The 9,910-nt window shown below is 37.0% G+C and overlaps 1 non-coding gene across 1 annotated transcript; it reads left to right on the top strand.

Moving 5' to 3' along the window:
- Positions 1-8,750: 8,750 nt before the first annotated feature.
- LOC145678281 (5S ribosomal RNA) lies at positions 8,751-8,869 on the top strand. The gene has a single exon (XR_014130338.1). It is a non-coding gene; the product is annotated as a 5S ribosomal RNA (ribosomal RNA).
- Positions 8,870-9,910: the final 1,041 nt, after the last annotated feature.

The raw sequence follows: 9,910 nt of genomic DNA, 5'->3' as shown, positions 1-9,910 counted from the left end.
GTGGTTATTAGCGTGTTCCCTTTTCCTAACACTTTCTCATTACACCAGTATTTCCATCATTCATTAGGCGTAATCACCCGTCTCCTTTATCATAAAAATCATAATAGTACGACGTTAAATTGAAACAGTCTACTTCACTTTCACGAGTTGTAATAAGTTCGAACATTTCTTTCACCCCAGCCTTGAAAAGAGTTGATTTTAGTTTAGTGTCCCTTTCAGCAGCAAGGCTGTTTCAAACGTGGACCTACTTATTAACGTGCAATGCGAAACATTTGAGCTCCCACCGAGAATCGAACCCAGTCAGCCTGCAAAAGTTTTTCTAACAAATGCATTAAGTGCGTTTTCTGTACTGTTTCGCTACTTGAAGATAGGAACAAGGAAAAAGTAAGTGATCACAAATTGACATTACGTAATGTGTTCCCCATTTTTTTTCGAGTACACCATTCTTGACACCCGTGAAAGCTTTCTTTCCCCACCCTCAATTCCCCTCTGTTATAAAGCACTTACATCAAGAAGTGCTTCGGTTAAAAAGAAAACTCAAAGTCCCTTGCGTGTATACTATACATTGCTATGAATGAACATGTGATAATGATAGGAAAAGCACAATTTTACTCTTCTCAAAGTATTTGATGGCTCTAAAAAGAGCCGTTTTAAAATGTCAGATGATTTACTGACACATTTACTTCTTCTTTGGTGCAGCCTTCTTAGCACTTTTCGGTTTTGCTGTAGCCTTCTTTGGCTTCGGGGCCTTTGGCTTCTTGGGAGTTTTTGCCTTCTTCACTTTAGATGGTGATTTCTTAGGTTTGGGAGCAGCAGCCTTTTTCTTTTCACCAGTCTTCTTGGGACGTTTAGCTGCTGGCTTTTTCGCAGGCTTCTTCTCCTTTGATGCTGATCGTTTCGCCTTGGTTGAAGATCCACCTTCAGGCTTCTCCTTCAGCGATGAAGCACTAAGCTTAAACGATCCAGATGCACCTTTTCCCTTGGTCTGAACCAAAGACCCAGAAGCAACTGCACTTCTCAAGTATTTCTTGATAAATGGAGCAAGCTTCTCGGCATCCACTTTGTAGTTCTGAGAGATGTATTTCTTAATAGCTTGCAGTGAACTTCCTCCCCTTTCCTTCAAATTCTTGATGGCGTTGTTCACCATTTCTGATGTTCTTGGATGAGAAGGTGTTGTTTTTGGTTTCTTAGGCTTTGCAGACTTCTTAGGAGAAGCCTGTGCCGGGGCTGCAGGTGCTGATGCCGTATCTGCCATTGCTTTCTGCAATAAACTCAACGATACTGAAGAATGAAATTTTCGCTGGCAGGCAGCGTTGAGTTTGGTTACGGAGCGCGGACCGGATAGAAAGCACTTGCTGAGGCGGGCTGAGGTAAACAGAAGTTCGTAGTTGCCACAACGATAAGTGTGTTTCCTTCTATTTTGATAAACGATTTTTTTCAGGTATTCAATGAATGCACCAGATCCTATTCTTCCTTACTGGCTAGAAGAAACTTTATTCCACATAACTCAAAAGGCATTTGTTTTTATTCGCTTTTCTATTTTATGTTTCAGTCATTGCTAAGTCGGTCACACTACTTTTTCACCCTCCTTGTGCTTATAATTTTCATAATTTAACATGGAAATACTTATCAATAAATAATTATATTACCATGGTAATTAACTTCAATCCTTCCTGTGATTATACGCAAAGTACCATCTTCGTACTGCTTACTATAGTTCAATGAAGGGAATCTATAAAGTAACGCGTGTCGCACACATCTGCCTTGCAAACTCCCTGGCCTACTTCCAATGTATAGACTTTTATTTCAAATCCTGATTTAATTTCATAATTTTCTGTAGATTTTAACATTTTATTACCCAGCTTCTTAATACGAATGACAATCAAGCCTAAATATTTATTCCCTTTAACTTTATTTTTCTTTTTTATTTTGTGCCTTGTTTCATATTTGTTCTTACGTTAGCAATTAACGCACTTACCGTAGTTATGTATGAACAGGTTGTTTCTATATTTATTTTATTCCAAATAAATTAAATATATATACGGATTATTTTATGGTAGTTGATATTTTCTGTTGTTTCCTACGTGAATTGAGGAAACGCACGGACTTTCGCCTAATTCTTGTGCTACTTTCATATGTCTGTATCTGTCGAATGCTGTCGATCTGTCGAAATGTGTATTACTATCTGTCGATTCATCGAGTGAACTGAATTCGTTAACCATTTCACCAGGCGCGCATGCATTTTTTTTTTTCTTCTAAGGGATCCAAGCTTCGGGGGGCAAGGTTCCAATACTACAAGCCACTATGTCTATATACTATTATTCTGCATTCGAAAACACGATAAATATTCCACTTACTTTTTCACAAAAACATGATACAGACAGAGTACAGATGAAGTGTAAGATCAGATTTATATTGATGATACATCAATATTTTCCCTGTTAATAACTACATTTAATGAGAAAGTCTGCAAATGTATGTTCACTTAGGAACTTTTGCGAGGAGTCCGCACCCGGTGGACACCCCGTGAGTACGCCTCTGCACTTGACTATACTTCGAATTATACTGCAAACAGTTGTATTTTAGTTTCCCCGTTTAGTTCATCGATATCATTAACACAAAGAAAATAGATGTTATAGATGCGTATTCTCAGTTCTCGCTTTATATCCGGACGTCTGCAAAAATCTACTCCTTTTCTTTCTTTCACGCATCCACCAAACTAACAATGATTTGTATTATAATATTTGCGCATAAAATGTATATCTCATACCTTCCATGTTCTCAAGTATTCATAGACAAAAACGGTTACTTTCTGCGAACAAATTGTCCAAACACAGTGCAAATGTCATCTATAGATTGTCCTGGTTCCGTCTGCGTGTACATAACAATGCGTCATAATCATACATTGCACATTAAGGATATCAATTAATCTTCCCAAATTCCTAGATATGCCTGGCAAAAGTTCCGCGTGTTGTAAGGATATTACATTTGTACTACCGACAAGGTGGTATCTTCCAACATTGAAGTTCAATAAACCCCAAATGTGTCGGATATAGTATTTGATTTCTTGTCTCATTGTTTGCGTCAGAGATGTCTTCTCAAGTTAGGATTTACGATACATACAGGATGAGTTGTATATATTGTTGCTGCCAGCTCTATATTAATCCCATATTTGTAAACGAATAAAAACAGTATTCTAATTATAACAATGTGCTCACAATTAATTTTATTCTTAATTGTTATACGTATTGTTGATTAAAAATGAAAATGTTGCTAAGTGAATTTTATTAATATTTTCTGTTGCGTGATATAGGAAGTGAGTGAAATATTGGAGGAATATAGTGTGCGTAGCAGATGATGTGCAGTGGCTTTGGATCGCCTGTGATAAGGTAAGGCATTTGCTATTTTAATTAACACATTTTATATACTGTAATCCTAATTATTTTTATGTGAATGTGCTTACTACTTTGTTTTAATATGTATGGTCAAGCAGTGTCGAGCCTGGTCAGTGTGTGGATAGGTGACCATTTTTTTGTAAATCGATAACATTTAACTTTGTAAACACGGATGAAGTAGAAGTATATTTATTTTATTTTTTACCTCAAATATGTAGGACACTTCTCCTTTGTACATCAATTATTATTATTAGTTCAACTTGTTTACAAGTTAAATGAAAAGAATAGTCGTTATCGTGTGATGATTGTGCTCATTAGGCTAAAGAAGACTCGTGATAAGAAAGAAAAGAAGAACGGTGCTCAAGTTTCGTCACAGCATATTCTCAAAAATTTACAGGCAAAATTCAGTGTTCTGCATGAAAAGGCATATTTGTACGAAAAAAAAAAAAAATTCTGCAGACGACAGAATTAAATAAAGTAATACACATGTATTTTAGAGTTACTGGTGTAAAATCATTACAAGTGCTTTGCCAGGTGGCCAATAAAAAGCACGAATACTATTTAAGGGAGCCAAAACAGGAGAAAGCTGGGGGCCTGAGCGATAGCAAGAATGTGCGTCCAAAGTGAACAGGAGCGAAGGCGACGCGGGTATACGTATAAGCAAGGGTAGTGGAAACCAGTTAGTTTTCGAGTTTCAATAGCACTTGTCATGCATCCATACTAGTAGCGCCCCGCTTGTAAACATTAAGTACACTATGCAAGAATACACCGCCGGTGGAAAATAGTACCTAATACAGTTATCTTTCATATATACTGACTTATTTTACAGTAGTAACCCAACACTAGTAAACGTAAAATAAAAGTGTATAACTTTATATTTAATTCTATCGCCTGGCTTAGTTTTTCACCTGTAAGATGTACTTATTTAGAGCAAGTTTCTTAACTAGCAAATTAAACCGAGAACCACAGCAACCATATATATATTCTTATGATGTACTTTTCTTTGAGTGGTGTTCTCTGTCTATTCAATAACATTTTCTCAGTTTAATGCTAGCAAAAAACAAAACAAAATCAAAGTGTTTCTATATAAATTTAGTTCACCGTGTTGTAATATCACATGGAATTGAAAAACGAATAGTCGAACCTCTGCTATCTCGATCAAACTTCTCAGGATGATATACTGACTTACCGCAGAAGTTCGACTGAATACGTTTCTCAGTTCCATGGGAGAACCTGGAGAAGCAAAAGCCTGCGCAACGGAAAATACTAAATAAACTTGTAGAGCAGGTCAAGATGTATCATCATGCCAAGTTTCATTCAGATCAGAGAAGTTTGGCTGCAGCCATTTTCATTACAAAGCACAAAATGGATGGTCCCTAACCTCGAGAATCTTCACAATTGTCGACGAGTTGAACTGCACTCATCTGATCAAAATCAAACTTAAAATGGCAGTTCACTTTCAACTGTTAAATAATATGATATGCAGGCTTCTGCTTTCCTAGTTACAGTCTATCCACTGTGGTATGCATATTAGTAGAAATGTGAGAGTGCATATTTATTAAAGATTTGCTTCAAAAAGCGATGAAAGACATAGGCATTCCCGCGGGCGGTGATAACAAGATGCCGGAAAACGAACAAGCAGAAAGAATATGGGCTGAAGAAGTGTAAACGACGACGCGGCGGCCCGTAAAGGTGTTGCCGTCCTATTAAATGAATAATATCAAAAGAAAGAAAAAAAAAGTAAAAAATTTCGCGCTCGTAATCAAGACAGAAAGCAACTAAAGGAAATCTTTGTTTTACGTCCCACGTTATGCCGCTTAGGCTAAAAGAGGCGCTGATTATGAGAAATGATTGAAATGGTGGTGGAATGAAGAAAGTGGGAGGAAACGGGAGAACCCCGCGGTAACCCACCGCACATAGTTTTTGTCCACCATAAAGTTAACTTGGCGGGGGCTCAAGACAGAAAGACGGTTGGAAAAACAAATAAACGATGTTCCATCCCGTAAAAATGTTGGCGACCTATGAAATCAATATTTTTTCTTAAAGAAAAAAAAAAGAATTAAAAAGAGAAAAAAAGGTCAAAATTTCGCGCTCGCTTCGCTCGCGATCAGCAGAGAAAAGAGGACGTGACGCACCCCTAAAAGTGTTGGCGACCGATTGAATAAATATTGTGGGTAAAAAAAAAAAAAAAAAAGTCAAAAATTTCGCGCTCGCTTCGCTCGCGATACAGCACAGAAAGAAGGACGTGACGCGCCCCTAAAGGTGTTGGCAACCGATTCAATACATATTGTCGGTAAAAAAAAAAAAAAAAAAAAAACGCTCGCTTCGCTCGCGATCGACATGAAAAAGGCAACGACGTGACGCCCCGTAAAATTGTCGGCGACCTATTCAATCAATATATTCGGTTGAAAAACAAAGTCAAAAGTTTCCCAATCGCTTCCCTGCCGATCGACATAAAAAAAAAGGCAACCCCTTCACCTCTCCTTATGCATTCATCAGTAAACATACAACCATAGATCACAATACCACTCACATCACCTATCAGTTCTCCACGTCCATCAAGATCCAATCATCGCCCTGGCCCTTTATGATGATACACAACATTACATGTTATTGTGTGCATTGCCCCGCGTTACAATACATGACCAAAAAAAAAAGAGAAAAAGAGCTGCACTGCCTTCAGTGTAGACATGTTCGTATTCGTAGAAAATGATTTTAGGTACACGATAGTGTACAGTAATCTATCTTCACATGCTTCAGATGTGAACGATACCTACACATGAAGAGGGCTCCCGAGGTTTCCTTTTCCAATAGGATGGAGCTCCACCACACTTGCAGAATGACGAGAAGTTATGTTAATAAATATATCCCAGAGTGTTTCGTAACTCGCCCTTGGTCCTAATGATGAAGCGTTCTTCAGATGGCCCCGATGTCTCCACACATGATACTATGCGACTTCTTTTCACGAGGCTCTCAAAGATCACGTTTGTGTCCTAACATTCTCTGCAGATATGACACAGCTGCGATAGCGGATCACAGAAGCCTTTCCTCTCCTTACAAGAGACGTGTTCATTCGAGCATGGGAGTAATTCGACTATCGATCAAATATCTCCCGTGTCACGATAGTAGTCACTTTCAATTCTTCTAACGAAGGTAAGAAAAAATGCTATACAAACTTCCTTTCGGTATATAAAGGATTAGGGGCCCAGAGAATATTTTCTTTCAAGAGGATACATTCTTTTTCGAACACCCTGTATATAGATCCTCTAATTATAACTGCAAACAAAATGTTGATTTTGCAATTGCTTCCATGAGAGAAAATTCTGTGCACTTTCTTTCTGAAGGGCCGGGCCTAAACGTTTTCCTTAATCATTAAATTTAGTAGTTATCTACAATTACATAGTTTTCCATTGTTCTCAAAATAAAGATTTTTCTCTATGAATTGTTGAATGTTGCTAGGGATATTGAAGTAATTCTTTTTAGTGTTTTTTTCTTTACAATAATGTACTGAACGCCTGCATTAAGGAAGTTCGTGTGTCCATCTTGCAAAATGTTTCGTCTTTTTTCATGCCCACTAAGATAAATATTCATTTTGCTCTTTTCTCCGTATGCAAACCACATTTCTTAAAGGCAACATTTTCATACAAATGTAGTACTAAAAACTTCTAATTGGCAACATCTGGGCTGCGAAGAGGAAAAAGAAAGAAATCTCGTACGTATTCGCGCGCAATTCGGAATTAGCCAATGAAAAGCACAAAAGCGGCCACCATCTCTCTCTCTTTCTTATTAACGGTTTTGTACTTTCTGCAGTTCTATCAGTGCTGCTAACCTCTTACTATATCATTGAATATGTATGTTTATATATATATATATATATATATATATATATATATATATATATATATATATATATATATATATATATATATATATATATATATTTTACAAAAAATCATACTACTACGGAATAATATTAAATGCCTGTAAACCCTCATTTCTGTTTGCACTTTCTGTTACACTACCTTCCCCGAACTTCTTTCAAGTTATTAAGTGCAGAACGGGGAGTTATACATATTTACTTGCGCTTTCACAATATCTGCACATTGTGTAATAATAGGAGACGTATAAAATAAAACTATATACTAATACGTATATATATATATATATATATATATATATATATATATATATATATATATATATATATATATATATATATATATATATACAGTACACATTCCACTATCCGAGGCTTTCCTTTTCTTTTCTTGCTGACGATAAATTACGCTCTTAGAAATGTTGTCTGAAAACAATAAGAATATGTGCAAAAAATACAATCAGAGGTAGAGGTCTTTAACAGGAACTAAGCAAGGGAGTTGAAAAATTTTTTATGCATGTAAAAAATATAGACATGAACCAACTTGTGAAATAAAAAGACCAGAAAACTACTCTTTCTAAATTATGTGTAAACTTTTTACCGAAAACGAAAGTTGCACGAAAGACTTTTTGTCCCTTTTTTGGCCTCCGGTGCTTGGGGTCCCTGGTTCAATCCCAGCTCGTGCCGTGTGAACTTTGTCGTGCATAAAGACCGTGCTCATGGGTTTTCTCGGGTTTCTCCCGTTTCCTCCCACTTTCTTCATTCAGTACTCATCATCACCGTCTCCTTTAGCGTAACCGGTATAAGTATGCGACGTAAATCTAAAGATTTCATTTCATTTCCCTTTTCTGCTCATACTGCTGATTATGCGCGATTATGCCAACATCCAACTCCGCGGATAATCGTGCGATTACTGTATATACAACTAATACAGATACGTAATTACATTATCAGTTACAGTATCGGTTTTTATTTACTAATTTGCCTCACTTTATTTGCATCCCTGCAGTAAATAATTCTTATCGATAATAGTTAAAATGTATATTACATTTTAGTGCTTCACGACTGAATGATCATCTGCCTTACGTTATCTCGCAGCTGAAGAGGATGCTACACTGAAAACTACCTTGCGTTATAAAGGGTAAGTGAAACATATCTTAAAAATATCTTTCATACATTTCATTGTGTACATTAAAGAATGTAAGTTTGCCTTTTTCCTGTAATCAATACTTAATAAAGGATTTATTTTTATTTATTTATATACAATTTCATACGTGGTTCGTGATAGTAAACTCGATAGGACATAGTGGCACTATGAACATCCGAATCACTCATCATTCGAACATTCAAATATTTATTCGAATATTAGTATATTCCAAGTAATGTTAACGACGTTAATATGCTTGCCTTTATAGTTAATAATGTCAATTCTTACTTAAAACATACTTCCTTAACAGGACATTGAAGAAAAGGTAGTTGCCAACGGCCATACCATGCTGAATATACCGGTTCTCGTCCGATCACCGAAGTCAAGCAGCATCGGGCCTGGTCAGTACTTGGATGGGTGACCGCCTGGGAACACCAGGTGCTGTTGGCATCTCTTTTTCAAATTTCATTATCCTTCAAGTACGAAAATACTAGAAACATTAATTTTATAGTACTTTCAAGAGATAATTTATCAACATTATTTCATAGCGATTAATCGATATTCTAAGCGTTATACCCACTATTTCTTACACTAACAGCCTGTTTATTTGCACGGCACATTAAAATAACCTGATTTCCGATCCGTGTGCACCTACTACTATACTTAACACGGAATGTATTACCACTTTTTAAAAGTAAATTATTATGACTAAGTGTAGATCTCCGGCGAGTAAATGCCTTTCGTATACAAGCACGACACATCTCCGCTATGTGCTTTACTTTTTTACTAACAGCATATAGAAATTGGATTTCAAGGTGTTTCTACATAACAGAATGAAGCAAATTTCGTGATTTAACTCTTTCGAATAATGTGTTGGTCCTGACAAGGACCGTTTGAAATGAAAAATCTTGAAGAAGATTTTTACTTAGAGCTTGTGTACTTGGTAACAGCCTTCGTACCCTCACTTACAGCGTGCTTGGCAAGTTCACCAGGCAAAAGAAGGCGCACAGCTGTTTGGATTTCCCGGCTGGTGATAGTTGACCGCTTATTGTAATGGGCCAAACGAGAAGCTTCAGCAGCAATACGCTCGAAGATGTCATTAACAAAGCTGTTCATGATACTCATAGCTTTGCTAGATATGCCAGTGTCAGGATGCACTTGCTTCAAAACTTTGTAGATGTAAATGGCATAGCTCTCCTTCCTCCTCCTCTTCTTCTTCTTATCTCCCTTGGAGATATTCTTTTGGGCTTTACCAGCCTTCTTTGCAGCCTTTCCGCTAGTTTTTGGTGGCATGATGACTCACTCGTTCAGCAAAATTAGATGTGTCCGCCGATTTATCGACTTCATTTAAATTACAGTACGTGTTTCAATTCGCGCCAACTGCCTTGCTTTTCATTTGATGCACTCGGTGTGCACGCTTGAAGTAGTAACAAAACTGACTTGATTCATGGGAGGCCGCAATTTTTCCTCTCATCTTATTACGAAAGATTG

The sequence above is a fragment of the Thermobia domestica genome, unplaced genomic scaffold (assembly GCF_964235325.1).
Source record: "Thermobia domestica unplaced genomic scaffold, izTheDome1.hap1.1 HAP1_SCAFFOLD_2289, whole genome shotgun sequence".
Lineage (NCBI taxonomy): Eukaryota > Metazoa > Arthropoda > Insecta > Zygentoma > Lepismatidae > Thermobia > Thermobia domestica.
The sequence above is the reverse complement of the archived record's forward strand: the minus strand, read 5'-3'. Positions and strand labels throughout refer to the sequence as shown.